Source organism: Lissotriton helveticus, chromosome 9 (assembly GCF_964261635.1).
Source record: "Lissotriton helveticus chromosome 9, aLisHel1.1, whole genome shotgun sequence".
In the NCBI taxonomy this organism is placed as follows: domain Eukaryota; kingdom Metazoa; phylum Chordata; class Amphibia; order Caudata; family Salamandridae; genus Lissotriton; species Lissotriton helveticus.
In genome coordinates this window covers 1,259,478,661-1,259,496,173 of record NC_136070.1, presented here as the reverse complement: position 1 = coordinate 1,259,496,173, position 17,513 = coordinate 1,259,478,661, and the positions used below count along the sequence as shown (strand labels likewise).

At 47.5% G+C, this 17,513-nt stretch overlaps 1 protein-coding gene across 3 annotated transcripts in view; it reads right to left on the bottom strand.

Annotated features, from left to right (window-relative positions):
* Nucleotides 1-17,513, bottom strand: part of ARIH2 (ariadne RBR E3 ubiquitin protein ligase 2) — a 203,708-nt gene that overhangs the window by 176,752 nt on the left and 9,443 nt on the right. The window contains exon 2 of one of the 3 annotated variants that reach the window (XM_078661794.1): nucleotides 14,622-14,679. The exons of the other annotated variants lie outside the window; for them this stretch is intronic. The gene's annotated coding sequence lies outside the window, so the exon portion shown is untranslated. The remainder of the gene's footprint in view (nucleotides 1-14,621; nucleotides 14,680-17,513) is intronic. 3 annotated transcript variants of the gene reach the window in all.

Genomic DNA, 17,513 nt, shown 5'->3' with positions numbered 1-17,513 from the left:
CCAGGGTTAAGCAGCAACCCTGAGGCCTGTTCGAAAGCATGCAGGATCCGGAGACACTGTGGCCCGAAGAAGGCGGGGTCGGACAGGAAGACAAGCACATCATCTGCGTAAAACGCAATCTTGTCCGTGTCCGTATTAGGCCATTCCCACCCACGGAGGCGGTCCTCAGCCCGCACCAGGGACACCAAGGGCTCCATCGCCAGGGCGAATAGCAAAGGAGAAAGGGGGCATCCCTTCCCAGTGCCCCTGGCGATGGGAAAGGCCTCAGACAGTACCCCGTTAACCAAGACTCGCGCTCTCGGGTGGGCATACAGGACCTGGACCAGAGAACGGAAGTGGGGCCCGAACCCCATCTCGGTCAGCACGCCCTGTAGATATACCCAGTCCACTGAATCAAAAGCTTTTTCAAAGTCTATGGACAGGAGTGCCAAGTATGGGGTAAGCAGGTGCCGATATGCCAGAACCAATTGCAGTCTTCGGAGGCAGTGGCGTGTACCCCGCTGAGGCATGAACGTGCATTGATCCGAGTGCACCAATGAAGCCAAATAGGGTTTCAGCCGTTGGGCCAGAATGGTGGCATGTAGTTTAATTTCATGTTAAGGAGGGATATGGGGCGGTACTCAGCACACAATCGGGAGGGAGGCTGGGATTTCGGGAGAACCACAATGGTGGCTATGTCCGTTTCCGGCGGAAACAAACCTTTTTCAATGGCTTCCTTAAAGAAGTTGGCTAGGTGGGGCACTAGATTGCCTCTGTAGGCTGCATAATATTTCTGCGGCAGGCCATCCGGACCTGGGGTCTTACCCGCAGGGACCAGAGTGATCGTCTCCTCAATTTCCTTCAAGGAGATGGGGCGCTCTAGATCCCTCTGGGCTGCTGGCTCCAGCGTAGGAAGGAGCACCCCACCCTGGTCAAGGAGAGCAGCAACGGTCAGCCCGGGACTTGTGCGGTATACAGCTTCCGATAGTATGCAGCAATGGTATTTGCCATTGCCATGGGAGCACGTTGCACCACTGCGGCTGTATCAACCACCTACGGAATTATACGTTTCGCCCTGGGATATGTGGCCTACCTGTGTAAGATCGTACTGTTCTGGTCTCCCCAGCCGTAAACTCTTACTACCGAAGACCTCCAGTGGAGCATGGCCACATCCAGGGATAATTGCTTAATATCGTCCCGAATAAGGGCCAATTGTCGAGTCTGAGCGGCATCCTCCGACTTGGATAATAGCTGTGCCAAGCCAAGCGCCTGCGCTTCCTTGGAAGTGATCTTCTGCAGCTGTGATTCCATCTGGATTTTAAGCTGCGACTTTGCGAAACCTCGTATGGTCACCTTCCCGGCCTCCCACAGAGTACCCGGGGATGCCACCGAACCCTCGTTGATAGCAAAGTATCGTGTAAGCTCTTTCCCTATCTCTTTCCTGAAATCTTGCTCTTGGAGAAACCAGGCATTCATCCTCCATGTTTGGCGGGCCGCAGGAGGGGGGACCCTGAACTAAGGAGTATCGGGGAGTGGTCGGAAATGCCTCTAGGGAGGATACGGACGTCAACAATCCGTGAACAATCGGGCGCGGGGACAAAGATCGCATCTATACGCGCTTGGGTGTGGTGGGCCGCGGATGTGTGTGTAAATTGGATGCCAAGTGCACCACGAATCACAAAGGCCCAGAGACTTAGCCCATGCTCGCAGTTGTTTCGCACTCGTCCGCCCGAGCAGTAGAAAGGGTTCTCGATGTATCGAGGGACGGGACTAAGACGGCATTGAAGTCTCCCGCAATGACCATGTTGCCTGCAGGCATGTCGTGTAGCAAAGAAGCAGTGTGTGCCAGAGTGTGCGCAAACAAGGAGGGAGGGGCATATATCGACATGAGAGTGAGGGGTGTACCAGCCAACAATCCACAAAGTGTCACAAATGAGCCTTGGGGGTCATGTACCAAGGGCAGTGTACGCCTTAGGAGGATTGAGAGCCCCTGGAAAAGCTAGAGTGCCATACCCTATCGTAGCCGTAACGAGCCAAGAAGGGGCAGTAGTAACCCAGGAAATGCGTTTCTTGAAGCATGAGTATGTCTATGCAGAGACGCTGCGCGTACCTTAAAACCGTTGTACGTTTGACATTCCACGACAACACGTGGCGAGATCCCATAGGGGAGGTGTTTTCTGTCATGGTAGGCTGCTCCTGGTCCAGGCGGAGCGCGTGGCTTGGAGTGTACAGACGCTCCTGGGAGCCTGCGGTGCTGCGTGCGATCGCTTACTGCGGGGACACACCCAAACCCCCCCACACCCCCACCCTACATTTCAGGAATAGAAGCATCTGTCGACCCCCTAGAAAACAGCACCAAGTACACAGGGTGAACAACCAAACTAGAACGCTTGGGAATGGGGAAGCGTGGAGGACTTCTCCTCGTGAGTGGATGCGTGTTTACAAAGACCATCGGGAAGCTAGGAACAAATCAGAAACAGTGCGCCGTCTCTGGCCGCGGAGCAAGGCCCAGTGGGCAGAGACCAGTTCAAGCAAGGTCCCTCATCAGCATCGGGCTACAGGAGAGGTCTGTGTCTGGAAGATCAATCACGGAGGGCCGGGACGCACCACCTCCGTTGGCCAGATGAACTTGAGCGCCTCTTCCCCCCCCCCCGCGCTCCTTCCTCGAGAGTTGTACAAACCCATCACTGAGGGGGAAATCTCCTCTGCCCACTCCGAAATGCCAGGCAGCAAAATGCCCAGACGTGATGGTTTCCCCACCGAGTACTGCCGCGGTTCCGTACTGAGTTGATCTCCTTCCTGCTCAAACTGTTTGCTGAAGTTGGCAAAAATTACGCATTTCCTACTGAATTGGAACTAGCTTCAAAAGTAGGTTTTCCCAAACCCGGAAAACCTCCTGAGAAATGCTCCTCATACAGGCCTATCTCATTGATTAACACCAAAATTAAGCTATATGCTAAAATTTTGGCAAACCAGCTACAACATTCTCTACCAGATTTCATCCATCATGATCGTTTATGCCCGGATGCAGTAGGAGACATTGCACCCGAAGGGTCCAAGTGGCGCTCTCCAGATTGGATGGATCTCAAACACCCATTGCATTGCTTCTCTTAGATTTTGAGAAGGCGTGAGATGCAGAGGATTGGTCCTTTCTTGAGGCTGTCCTTGAAAGCGCGGGCTTGGTGAGGTACATAGGGCGCCTTATGGGGTCCTCTATCTCGAGCCTTATACTCAGGTCCGGGTCAATGGTTCATTGGCAGATGGCTTCCCTATACTGCGGGGTATCCCCAGGCTGCGCCCCTGTCCCCAATATTCTTTGCCCTTGCAATTTAGCCCCTGATACAGCTTATTTGCTGCGACGCCCAGCTTAGCGTGTGGTCGTGGGACGGAGGGCCAGCGATGAGGACACATTTTTAAGCGGATGTTCTGTTGTTCTTGGCCGACAACTCCACTTCACATGCCCGCATTACCGAAATCGTTACCTTATTTGGGGAACCGTCCAGGTGAACACTTCTAAATCTTTGTTGGTCCCAATCAGAGGAGACGCCAGCACCTATAACTAGCAATCCATTTGAGATCCATTTGTGATACCTCTCCTTCAAGTATTTGGGGTTCCATACCTCCCTTCTTCCTTATCTTACGAGACACCTCAATTTGACCCAGCTTTCTTTAATTATTTTTTTTTTGTTTTATGTAGCATGAACCCGACCCGAAGGTATCGGAGCACTTTACATGAGCACCAGTTACATTACAGACGGACATATTAATTTTTGATAGGCACGGGGGATTAAGTGATTGGCCCAGAATCACATGATATTGAGCGTCCCTGAGGAGACTCAAACCCGGTTTCCCAGCTTGAGGTCAACTGCTCTAGCAATTATGCTACATCCTCTCCCCAGCTGATGTCCAAAACGAATAGTTTTCTTACCTGTCGGTGTAGTTTTGCAGCTTGAAGATCTTTCTGGATTCACTATGCTGTGCATTATTCCGCGGTCTTGTGGTTGGGTCCGGATTCGTAGTCTTTCCTTTGTTTTTTTTTTGTAGCCCAGGTGGGCGTTGGCGTCACACCCCTTTGGGTGTATTTCCGGTGACGTCTGCATGCTTCCTGCGGAAGCTCCCACTCTTGGGCGCCATCTTCGGGTTCTTTTTTTCCGTGTTTCTTTCGTTTCCGAAGTAATGGCAATGTTCTATTCAGGTGATATTTTACCGCTTTGTACCTTCAAAGTATTTTCCACTTATTCTATTTCCACCTCTTCTCTCTCCAGCCTCATCTTTCTGGCGGAGGTGGGTGGGTTCGCTAGTGAATCCAGAAAGATCTTCAAGCTGCAAAACTACACCGACAGGTAAGAAAACTATTCGTTTTGCAGCGTGAATCTTTCTGGATTCACTATGCTGTGCATAGATTTTGTAGCGGTTTCTCATCTCTGTGGCGGTTGGGTGGAAGATGAGCGTTGGGTATTGAATATGTGCTGTAGCACCTTCTGTCCAACTTGAGCTTCCTTGTTCATCTGTATGTCCACACAGTAGTGCTTCGTGAACGTGTGCACCGAAGCCCATGTTGCCACCAGGCATATGTCTTGTATGGGTGTGTTAGCCAGGAAGGCTATTGTAGCACCCATTTTCCTAGTGGAGTGGGCACGTGTCCCCTCTGCTAGCTCTTGTCCTGAACGCTTGTGGCAGAGTTGAATTGTCTGTGCGATCCATCGTGCAATGGTCTTTTTGGTTACTGCTTTTCCCATGTAACTGTTGGCGAATGACACAAAGAACTGTTTTGTTTTCCTGTGTCCCTTCGTCCTCTCAATGTAGTGCATGACTGCCCTTCTGGCGTCCAGGGTGTGCAGAGCTCGCTCTGCGGCAGTTGTTGGTTTTCGGAAAAAACTCGGTATCTGTATAGACTGGTTCATGTGAAATTTAGATACCACCTTCGGCATGAAGTGTGGGTCAGTCCTCATCACAACCCTATCATTGTGTATTTGTATGTAGGGTTCTTGTGTCGTCAGAGCCTGAAGCTCGCTTACTCTGCGTAAGGACGTAATTGCAACCAGGAAAGCGGTTTTCATAGTTAGCATCTTTAAGGACGCCTTGTGGAGTGGTTCAAAGGGCTCCTTCATGAGTTCCGTTAGGACTATGTTCAAGTTCCATGCAGGTGGCGGCACCCGCTTGGGTGGTGCGATCCTTTTCGCACCTTCTAGGAATCTCTTCACCACCTGTGATGTGAAGAAACTCCTGCAAGTTTCTCCCCTTGTGTAGGCGACTATCGCTGCCAAGTGAACTCTCAAAGAGGATGAGCTAAGGTTCTTCTCTAGCAAGTGCGTCAGGTACTTTAGCACTGTGGAGTCCTTCTTCATTTTATTGTGAAGTCTTTCTTGTCTGCACCATATTGTGAACCTTTTCCATTTCGCAACATAGCACTTCCGAGTGCTAGGCCTGCTTGCCTCCCGCAGGACCTTCAGGGTACTTTCTGGCAATCTTAAATGTGCGAACACTATGTCCTCAGGAGCCACGCTACTAGGCTCATGCTCTCTGGCTCTGGGTGTAGCACCTCTCTGTTCTGCATGGAGAGTAGGTCTTTCCTCCTGCTGAATCTGTGGGGTGCACACTGTGTCATCTCCATGATCTGCGAGTACCATGTCTGCCTCGCCCACTGTGGTGCGACCAGTATCAGTGTCATGTTGCTCGCTCTGCACTTGCTCAGTACTCTGTGCATCAGTGGTATCGGGGGAAAGGCGTAGGCAAATGTCCTTGACCAATCTATCCATAGGGCATTCCTTAGTGACCCTTCCTCGGGCTGCCTGGATGCGAAGTTTTGGCATTTTGCATTCTGGCGTGTGGCAAACAGGTCCACCGATGGAGTTCCCCATCTGTCGAATAGGCGCCTTGTCTCCTGAGCATTGAGCTCCCACTCGTGGGATGCTGATGTCTGCCTGCTGAGCCAATCTGCTTGTATGTTGTCCTTCCCTGGCAGGTGTATGGCTAGCAGGTCTATCTTGAGAGGGATGGCCCATCTCCATATCTCCTGCGCCAGCGTTGAAAGCGGGGCTGACTGTGTGCCCCCCTGCTTGTTGATGTAGAACATAGCAGTGGTATTGTCTGTTTGTATCAACACCTTGTGTTTGTACAGTCTTGTTTGAAAGGCTTTCAGTGCAAGGAAGATTGTCTTCAATTCTAAGTAATTGATGTGCTTTGTCGCATCTGTTGGTGTCCACAGTCCCCTCACCTTGAGCTCCTCCATGTGAGCGCCCCATCCCTTCAGGGATGCGTCTGTGGTGATGGTCACTGTTGGCGTTGGGGGCGTTAGAGGCCTTCCCCTTGCTATGTTCTCCATGGTCCACCATGTCATCTCCTTCTGCACTGCGTGCGTTACAACCACTAGATCCTCCCAACTGCCTGTAGCTTGTGACCATTGCTCCTGTAGCCATTCTTGAATGGGTCTCATGTGGAGTCGTACATTCGGTACCAGGTGGATGCATGATGCCATCATCCCCATGATCTTGCTCGCAGTCCTCACTGTCCGAGCTTGTCCCTTCCGGTAGAGGAGAGTTTCCTTCACCAGCGCCCTCGCCCTCTTCTCGCTGGGGAACACCTTGCCCTGTAAGGTGTTGATCTGTGCTCCCAGGAAGATCTTCACCTGTTCTGGCTCCATTGATGATTTCTTCCAATAGATGGAGAACCCCAGGTTTATGAGCGTGCTTGTCACTGTATGTGCGTGCAGCTTGCATTTCTGGTATGAGTTTGCTTTCACCAGCCAGTCGTCCAGGTAAGGGTATACGTGTATTCCTTGCCTTCGTAGGTGCGCTGCGACTGCTGCGAGGCACTTTGTGAAGACCCTTGTTGCTGACTTTAGTCCGAAGGCCAGTGTCGTGAACTGGTAGTGGCTTTCTCCGATGGTGAACCTGAGCATGTGCTTTCTGTTCATTGGAATGTGCAGGTATGCGTCTTTGAGGTCTATTGTGACCATGAAGTCCCCGATCTGCAATTGTGGGAGCACCTCTTGCGGGAGGTCATTTTGAATTTTTGCGTTCTTATGAATTTGTTCATGAACCGTAAGTCGAGAATGGGTCTCATTGTCTCGTCTACTTTTGGTACCAGGAAGTATGTTGAGTATACTCCTGTGTTTCTTTCCTTGAAGGGTACCCGTTCTATGGCCTCCTTCCGCAGGAGTTCCTTTGCTTCCTCCTGCAGACACTGCAGCTGCTTGCCTGCTAGTGGCTTTCTTTTTGGTTTTCTACTTGTTGGTCTCCCCTCCAACTCTATGCAGTATCCAAATTGGATAATGTTGAGGATCCATTTGTCTGATGTGATTTCTCTCCACTCTCGGAGGTGAAATCTTAATCTTCCTCCCACTGGTGTCATGTGGTCGTAGGTGTCTAGTTCGTCTTGACCCATCTGTACGTGCTGCCCCCTGGGATCTTTTTTGTGGGCGGGCACACAGAGTTTTTTGAAGTCACTTAGAGGTGGGCTGCTGCCCCGCTCTTCTATTTTGTCCCCGTCCATTTCTCCCTCGAAAGGACTGGCCTCTTTGTTGGTACTGCCAGGACTGCTTCTGCTGACCATGCTGAGTCTGCGAGTCTGCCTGGTGCGTTTGCTGGAAAGCCTGGTGTGATGTACCTGGCTGGTTTCCGCCTCTCCCGCCGGGCCTCCGTGACGGGGTGCCCCTCTTGTTCCCTCTGAACTGCAATGCTCCCATGGATCTTGCTGTTTCGTTATCTTTTTTCAGTTGACTGAGCGTTTCATCAACTGTTGTTCCGAAAAGCGTGTTGCCGTTGAACGGTGTGTTCAGGATGCTGTGTTGCACCTCCGGTTTGAAACCGGATATCCTGAGCCAGGCGTGCCTCCTTTCCGTGACGCCCATCATCTTGAGCCTGCTGGCGTTGTCTGCCCCATCCAGGGCCGTCTTAAGGCAAGAATTTGCCGCGTTTTTCCCCCTCTTCAACCAGCTTTTCGGCCTTCTGCCTGGCATCCTGGGGAAAGTCCTTCACCAACTGCCCCAGCCCCTCCATTATTTGGTACATGTGCCTGTTTATCAGGGCGTTGGAATTAGCCATGCGCCAGTGGGTCGCGGCATTCCGTTCGATCCTTCTGCCCACCAGATCCATCCTTTTGCTCTCCTTATCCGGTGGTGGGCCCGAGGCAGTGGGTACGTTAGCCCTCCTCCTTGCTGTGGCCGTGATAATGGAGTCTGCGGAGACCGTGCCCTGAATGTAGGCCGGGTCTTTTGTGGAATGCTTGTACTTCTTCTCAGTTCTGGGAGTTACTGCCTTGCATGTTGCGGGCTCCCTGAAAGCTTCCTTCCCCTGAGCCAAGACGCTCTCGAGCATTGGAAGGAACTGGCTCCTCGTTTGTGTTGGGAGCAATGTTTCTAGAAGGAAGTCTGCTTTCTGCTTCTCTTCGTCGAGCTTGAGCTTGAAAGCTGCTGCGGCAGCTTGTATCACCGAGTTGTAGGCCCCGATGTCGTCCGGCGGCGAGGGCCTCGAGGGGTAAGTGTCGACCACCTCCTCCGGCTGTCGGTGTCGACATCTATGTAATCTACCTCCTGTAGGTCAGAGGGTGTCGAGTCTGCGTCCGTCCTGCTTTCCTCTTCCTCCCCATAGTTGTAACTATCGTATGGATTCTCGTACTCCTCCTGGTCGTTGATCACCTCGACGTCCTGGTCTTGTTCCTCGACAACTTCGGCGATCTCTTCCTCCTCCTCGACTGCCTCCACCACCGGTGGCTTAGTCTTGTGAGGGATCGTGAAGGCCTTCATCTTTGCATCGAAATCTTTCTTCCGCTGCATGATGTTCTCCATTCCGGCCTCGAGGCGCCTTCTCTTCTTCTCCATCTCTGCCGCGTGTTCCGCGTCGGATGGGTCGGCCGTTCTTTTCGGCGGATGGTTCGTCGCCGTACCTTTCGGCGTCGAAGTTTTCGACGTCGACGTCGGACCGGATCTTGGGTCTCTGGTCGTCATCGTCAGTTTTGGGTCTTTCTCCCTCGGCGTCGATCGATCCTTTTCGGGGACGATTTTCGACGTTTTCTGCTGATCAGCAGCCCTCGGCGCCGGGGACTCCTTCTCGGAGGATCCGCTGGGCCTGGGAGTAGTCGCGGACGCCGCCTTTTTTGGCGTCGGCGCTTTCGGGGTCTTGCCCTCGATTTTTCTAGACTCAGAGTCTCTCGGGTTCTTGGGGGCCGAAGAGTCTCCTACCTTGTCAGAGGTCTTCGTGTAATCGGTCTCTACGACCGTGTAGCTGTCGTCTTCGGCGGCAGCGTTGTCTTCTTCCTCGGAGGACATCCCCAGCTCGTAGAGGGACGGAGTCGGGGCCTTCCCCTGCAGGGTGGCGTGTGCTATCCTCTGCCTCTCTCTCACACGAAGGGTCTTCGGGGCGAAGGCGGAACAGGCGTTGCAGTCTCCGCTTTCGTGGTTCACCGGTAGGCAAAGGTTGCATACCGGGTGCTGGTCCTTCTGCGCGTACTTGTGGTGGCAGTTACGGCAGAACTTGAACGGCGTGTTGTCCATCATCGAGCGTCCAGGGCCTCTCTGGTCGCGTGGTCGTCGATGATCTCGATGAAAAAACGCCTTCTCCTTGCCGGCTTTTCGTCTATGAAGTCCCCTGTAGTCTTCAGATGATTTCTCCTCGTCTTTTCTGTATTTTCTTTCTTCTTTCTCCAAAAATGTCTGGAGCCCAAACGGGAACGATCCAGACCCGACCGCGGAAAAAAAGAATCTGAAGATGGCGGCCAAGAGTGGGAGCTTCCGCAGGAAGCATGCCGACGTCACCGGAAATACACCCAAAGGGGTGTGACGCCGACGCCCACCTGGGCTACAAAAAAAACAAAGAAAAGACTACGAATCCGGACCCAACCACAAGACCGTGGAATAATGCACAGCATAGTGAATCCAGAAAGATTCACGCTGCAAAATGAAAAGCGACATACATAGGTAGTCGCAGCTTCGACCGCCTGTGATGGGCAGTATCGCCCTTTTCAAAATGATGATTCTCCCTCGCTTCTGCTACATATTTCAACATTTCCCACTACCTATCCCTCCGAGCTGGTTTTGCACACTAAACTCCACCCTCCGTTTCTTTCTTTGGCCACGCAGTCGCCCCCGAATGGCGTTTCACTGCGCTTGACAGTCTCCGTATGATGGTGGGCTGGAGATGACAGATCTCAATCTTTACCATCTGGTCTCCCAGTTGGTCACGGTGAATGATTGGCTCAGTGGTGGGTGAGATGATCCAACATACCAAGGAGAACTCTCCTCTGAGCTTTGACCGCATCCTCTAGATGCTGTATGGCGCTCCAATACCCGGCAGCCTACTTGATATAAGTTATGTGATTTAGATTAACTGGCACTCCATGTTGCGATTTATATGCTGTAATGGTATATGACAGGGATGACGCCCCTGTGGAGAGGACGCTGGCTCCAACATACGACTGACGTGGAGGGCTTTCATACATAAGACGTGATCTGCATTGCAATCCTTGGAGATGTTTGGGCAGGGAAACATTCTGCCCAAGAATTACAGGGTCACTATGAGCTTAATTGAACACAATTCCATAAGTACCTGTTATTACGCCACGCACTCCTAGCTAATGTACCTCCAGATGCTGAGATGCCAGAATCCAGTCCCCTTGGAGGCCAAGCTGTTGATTGGTTGCACTGGTAGGGGCGCTATCTCCCAGGTTTACAGATCACTCATAGCGAACGCTCCAAATGGTCTAGACAAGCTCCGACGCCGCTGGGGTGTTTAGGTTGGTGACCTTGGTAAGGTGGATTGGTTGGCCCCGCGCACACTGGCAATCTCTACTCTTCTTCGGTTGATTCTACTGAACTGCATGATACCCGTTTTACCCCGATACGCTTGTAACAGGCTGGCAAAATTCCCCATTCAGTCTGCTTTCGCTGCACTGAATCGTCGGCCGACGTCTATCACGTTGTTTGGATCTGCCCGGTCATTTTTGCGCAGTTGGTACGCAGCAAGCTCTCTAAGGTTCCAGAGCAGGATCTTGACCAGAACCCAAGATTGACCCTGCTGGGGATGGTTTACGAGATCGGTTGGTTCTGGCCCACTGCATATTCATGGGCGTCACCACACTGGTGGCTAAATATGACATTGCTAGACGATGGGATTCCAACAGCGCCTTGGCACTGGGGGAATGGAGGGTGGGAGTGGGTTGGTGCGCTAAACTTGAAACGTCGGCTTACATTGCACGTGGCTGTCCATGGAAACATGACAAGATATGGGGGAAAGATAGGAGGCATACTATGGCCCAGGTATGCAACTCATTGTGGCTGGTCCCATTCTAGAAGTGAAATGTGAACACAATAGTAATTACTTGGTGGTTTCAAAACTAATAAAAATGTGTTATTAAAAACGTAATCATAATTTTAACTGTAAAAATTTGAAATACTAAACTTGCTTGATGTAGACTTAAGACTACTTGAAGCATTAAAGGGGGATTTTGTTGTGATCTAGGGGGTTCGGTTCTTAGCAGTATACTCTGCCTAGTCTCAAGGAATGCTGTATGTGGAGTACTAGGTCATGATTATGTGTATTACCTGCACTTTGAGCATAATCCTTGTGGGGACGCCTTTGATATGATCTAGAGCAGGTTGGACCTAGTACTCACCTTAGATCTAATGCCGGAATCAGCCCTAAACCATGTTACCTTTGCTGGGAGAGGTACTCGCAGCTTGATTGATTTTATAGCGGTTTCAAAACAATGGGGTCAGGAGGTGCTTAGTTTTACAATTCTCTTTTTCAACAACAAGGGACCCCAAAAAACAGTCAGCCAGGGACCTCGGGGAGCAATTTTTTGAAACAACAATGGTCCCGTGCATGAAAAGATAAACATACAATAAATATAGACGAAATCAAACCTATATTTTGGAAGGACTTGTCCAGCCGGACAGAGGTCTTTCAAGTTTACTGAATAAACAAGAATTACACAGGTGGAACAAAAATACCTTCCACAGAACCCCTGTGTGGTACACAAGCCTGTGCCCAACACTTGCGGGTTGATTACCGTTAGTGAAGATAGGAAAGGTTTGAAGGCAAACAACAAGCGTTTTTCTGTATTACAAATACATTGCACAGAAAATATCATTAAGCACCGTTACAACAAACTATACAATCAATCATCTGTATAGGGTGCATAAGCAAGTCGACGGCGTTTCGGTTCCCCTTAAAGAGTTATGGGAACCATCATCAGGACAAACAGTAATATTGCCTTTCTCATTAAACCTTACTTTGCCAATGCAGCGCAAGGCATGTCATATCGGGAGTATGGTAACTCAAGTGATTTGATTCTGCAGCCCAAATGTAGGCGATAGCGGCCGTGTTACAGAATCGTAACTGGTCGGCGCCAGGGTGTGCCGAAAAGCGCGGTCACTACGATCTTCCCTGGCGTGTATGTTTATCTTTTCATGCACGGGACCATTATAGTTTTACAATTCTTCAAACCAGTATGAGTGACCATAATCCCCTAGGGTTATCTACAGGCGGTGTTCAAACAAAACACACCATAGAAGCAACCAAGAACTGAGGTATTTTGCGTAAATGGACCTCTACTGACTCTGGTCATCTATTGACAGAGGTATTTTGCAATAATGGACATCTACAAACTCTGGTCATCTACTGACAGAGTTGGTAGTCAGGGTGACAGGATCAGTTGATGGTGTTTGTGGAGAATGGGGGGCGGAAGGGATCCTATTTATTAGCTTACAGCCTTTAAAGAAATGTACAATGTTATTACTGAGCTATCATCATTGCGGTCATCTTGCAGGGAACCAAAGAAACAAATGGTTTGATGGAGCCTGTTCCTCTGCACATAGATGTCTAATTAAGACATTGAGAATGTCACCTACAATGATGGAGAAGTTTAGGGAATGTAGACTACGTTATAAGGAGGTGATAAAATAGAGAGAAAAGGTTATTAGACAGGAAGCCTAGGACTAATTACGTGACGCTAGTGACAAGAGTGATGTAATCCGCTTCCAGAAAATTCCACAAATAAGACCAGACTTCTATGTGTACCAACTTTTACATACCTGGGGGTTCCCTTTGATAAAGCCCTTGGGGGTATCTGATGAAAACAAGGAAGACCTAACTTGAAAGGTCCATTGTTGCAGTCTTTAAGTTTGCTGCAAAACTAGACTCCAAGCCTCTAGATGCAAATGCCAAATATACCTCTGTGGTCACATGTTGGGTGGGTATTTGTGGACTTTCTTATACAGGACAGTGAAAATGCCTTCCAAGAAGGTTTATGTCTGTTCCCACTGGTGTTCCCATCTATGCCAGTCATGTAGAGTTGGGATTAATGTATATTGAGGATCGGATAAAAACTAGCACCCATTATGTTCTGGTTTTTGTATTTGTAATAAACCATAAACACAACTTAATCAAGCTGCAATTACCATTTGGTTGGGGCTTGAGAACGCTCATAACATCCCATGGTTGAGATATGCAAAGGATCCACTCCACCTGATAAGGGGCTTGGGTATTTTAGATACTCCCCAGAGTATTAACTCTTCAGCTAAAAAAAGTGTACAAACTAAATTCCTTGCAATGCTCACGAGAAGGCGAGAAGTCCATTAATGCAGTAAAAGAAGGGTTCTGGCTCACCAGCTTCTCATTACTAAACATCATATGGGGTCTTATATGAATTGTGTGTCAAATGAACATAATAGGCATTATTTAATTATGTTCCGTTTTAACACTGGTCATATTTTGGTTTCGTATCCTAGTGATGCATTTGGGAATTCGGATCTTGTGCCACGTCCCTGTAAGTCAGAGTTTGCGCAATCCACACCTCTTCCTTATCTGCAAACTCTATGAAACATCAGAAGCTATAGATCTGCATTATTTTATTCACAACTTCTGCAGTCTGAATACATCTTTAATATGATCTATAGATTTATTTCAGCTGCAGTCAAATCACAGATTAAAGTGGGCAAGTAACATAGTGCAGCCATGCAGGTTATTCAAGAACGTACAAAATCATTTTGTGATTTCGTTAGCTAAATGTCTGTGTTTATGTACAAGTAACTTTATCATCTAAATGTTGTTCTATTGTGTACTGAATTTTAGATTATTTAAGTGTTTAATCAATCTATGGCCATATTTTTTTTAACTTGTCTATGAATTTTATTTTTCTGCAGTTAGTATAAATAAAATGTTGTACTCATGTTTTTTCTTTTAAACCGAATAGAGATTGACTTGAACATGTGCAATCAATATTCCACAGTTATGAAATCTGCTACTAGCTCCTGAGGAATTTCCTTAAGCAGAAGGAGTTCTCTCTACTGTTCCCTGGACTAAACAAAAAAAATGTGTCATCCTCTGACTAGCTAGACAATTAATTGCCTTTTTAACAAGCCCATACAAGATAGAGCTGACATTAATGCAAATATTTGAGCAAGCAGGCACCAACTTAAAATATGCAGTGCATAATACAAGTATGCTTAAATGTCATTATTTATCATTGAATCTCTGATTTAGGAGTATTGTTGTCCCTTTCAGAAACCAAGCATTATCTTTTTCAACCCCTGTCTTTTCATACACTTTCTTCATAAAATATGCGATAACTTCAAGCATTATTCAAATACGCATATTTCTTTTGTCCCCCAACAACCTGTATCACATTGGCTTTTTTCCACTCACCTGAGTTGTCATTTTCCCTTTCCAGCCATGTGATGCAGCTATGTCAGTATTCCAGCGTCTAAAAGCAAAAAAATAGGAGAAACACTATTCAGCGAAATGGCAAGAAAACTATTTCCTTTCTTTAAAAAGCCCCCATGCTGCATCCTGCTCTGAAGGAAACACCCCCTTTAGAAATGCCTCTTTTCATTTCAGTTTTTTTCAGTGCTAGGTTTGTTGTGTCATGCCACATCAGAGCGGTGGTAGAAATCACTGAAGGACAGAGGCGCCACCCCATAGGTGGATCATGCAACCCAGGGAGACAGGACTAAACACGTTCCAGCAGATAGCCGGTTTGATCATCTCACAAGTATGGAAAGGTATGCTAGAAGCCTGAGTAGGTGTTTGGTAGAGTGTTGTAGGGCTGAGCCCAATCACTTCCGAAGAAGGTTTGGAAGTGGTTCTTTTGTGGCGAACTAGAAGCTGTCAGGCAGCTAGCGAAGTCAGTGTTAAGCTTTCTGTTGAACGTTCAGTGGTGGAAAATTCTTAAGTCAAGGTCAATCATTACAACAGTTGTCAAAGCCAATAGGTCTCACTCATGGAGGCCTGGATGACCAGCTTCATCCAATCTAATTTTGACTATTTCTAAAGAAGCTATGAAGTTAAAAAAAAAAAATCCAAACTGGGAATGGCACGCACCCCACCTGAAGAATGACGACACTTTTTTAGAACGGTTTTAAAACTTAATGGGTGGCAACTACGGGAAATTGATGCATAACTGTTTGCATGGATGGATGTTGAAGGGCCTGAACTTACCAGAAGACTGCTATGTTCTTCATTACATTCGAGGGGTTTCATTGACCAGAGTGAAAGGTTCTTCATTGCAAGGGCATTGCTTAGGAATTATCTAGGTCTGTTGAATATGTGCATTTTTGTGGAATAAAATCAAAACAAAACACGTTTTACATGCAACAGTTGGACTGAATGCTCATGAAGTGAAAGGATTGTTTGTAGAACATACTTCTTGACTTAAAACTTGTGAAAAAGTAGGCTCTGAAATTCTCTATCTTGTGGATGAATAGGGTTAATGGTTTCCATGAATATAATTTATGTTTCATATATGTAGTTTATGGTTTCATGTATAAACAAAATATTGATAACTATATTTCCACCTGAAATATATGCTCTATGTTGGGAATCAGAGACTGGTTTGTGTCATAATTTCGACACAAAGTTCAACAAGGTTGTACTTTTTGAGAATACCATTGACCTGCCAATAAAGTGAGAAGTGAACATAATCATATGTTTTCAACATGATGCCAACGTGATTCAGGGTATGTCCAGTTCTGATCATTCGTGCAAATGGTGTCAATATATTTTATATACTGGAACCACACGTTAAATGGACCCAAGTCGGTGATCCTTTCCTTGAAAAGACATTTTAGATTGAGTAGATGGAGTTCCGAAAGATCTACCTTATTTTATAGAGTTATCTCTTAACATCAGAAGCTTGTGCACACAGGTAGAAATTAAAACTGGGTTACTGAAAAAGATAAAGAGATGCCAGATACACCAACCCGCCCTCAGTATCCCATGCCAACTGAATTTTTTGAAATATGAGGGAATACAACTTTCAATAGGTGTCATGTGTGAGCGCAAGTGTGTTGGTATGCGATGCACACAATTTATATGGGTTACTACATTAATTGCTGTAGGCTTAGCTGATGATCTGTATTGAAGTGAAAGTCTCTCCTTTGAGACAGTTCTGTAACGAGGATATATGGATTACCAATACAAGCAAGGGAAAATATTGCACCCCTTAACTCCCAACTGTTTACTGGAGTGCAGAGGGCACCAAGCTTCCCAGAGGCTTGGGTGCTACTGCACCTACTGCACTAGTGCTACCTGCGTCCCCGTCTTCACAAGATGATATTCAAGAGATAATTTTATTATGTGAAGCAACTTGCAAAGTAGCTATTGACTGGCATGCTTATTCTAGAAGAAGATCAGCACATTTTGATACCTACATATCTTTTTCCCCCACTTGTTTCGTATTACCCACATGGGAAGTGAGCTGCAATAGATTTCTGGACCAAGCACAGAGTAAGGGTACTAGGACTTCTCCATGGTTTTGAAAGTTACATTCTTGGCAGATCAACAGATACCTTTCATGCTCATTAATTCGGCCTGTGTTACTGGCACATTCTGAATAAATTCTACAAGAGGCTTCTCCAATTATTAGCTTGTGAGCTACTGTTAGCTGTCCTGCTTGTGTAAGTAGATCTCCTTTGTGCAGCTCAGCCAATAACAACTTTTAGCTTGTTTGATTATCAAAACTGATAAGTGTGTATGTGAAATGGAAATGTGTGCAGTTTCAAACTCTAAGCTGATGTCTGCAGAAAAATTGTTTTGTTTCCAAAATACATTTAAAGCGGATATTTGAGTGATAAATCATACAGCATTGGGGAGACTCATAACTAATATTAATAACTTGGTGCCTGAGGCACTCAAGCTAGGGCTATTACGTATTACCTACATCGATATATTCCACAATGACAAAGCCTTTTTCATATTACTGCTGGCAACCGTACCTGAGGCACTGAGGTGATCTTGTAAATGAGGGCCATTAATATAATCTTGTCTGATGTGGTCAGTATTACAACACAAACAATATTAGTAACTAAAATGCTTTTCATTGAACATAGGTAGCTCTTACTACAGAATGTTGGAGACCTGTGGTCTACAAATTTCTCAGTGTGTTGCAAAATGTGTTCAGAATAGGCCTTACATAAGAATGTAAGCATGCTTAGCAAACAGACCACAAAAAAACAACATTAGGGCCATGGCCATTGCAGCGGACAAGATGGCCGCTTGCATGTGAATCTCCGGTGGTCTCAATACGCAAAGTCCGCATGG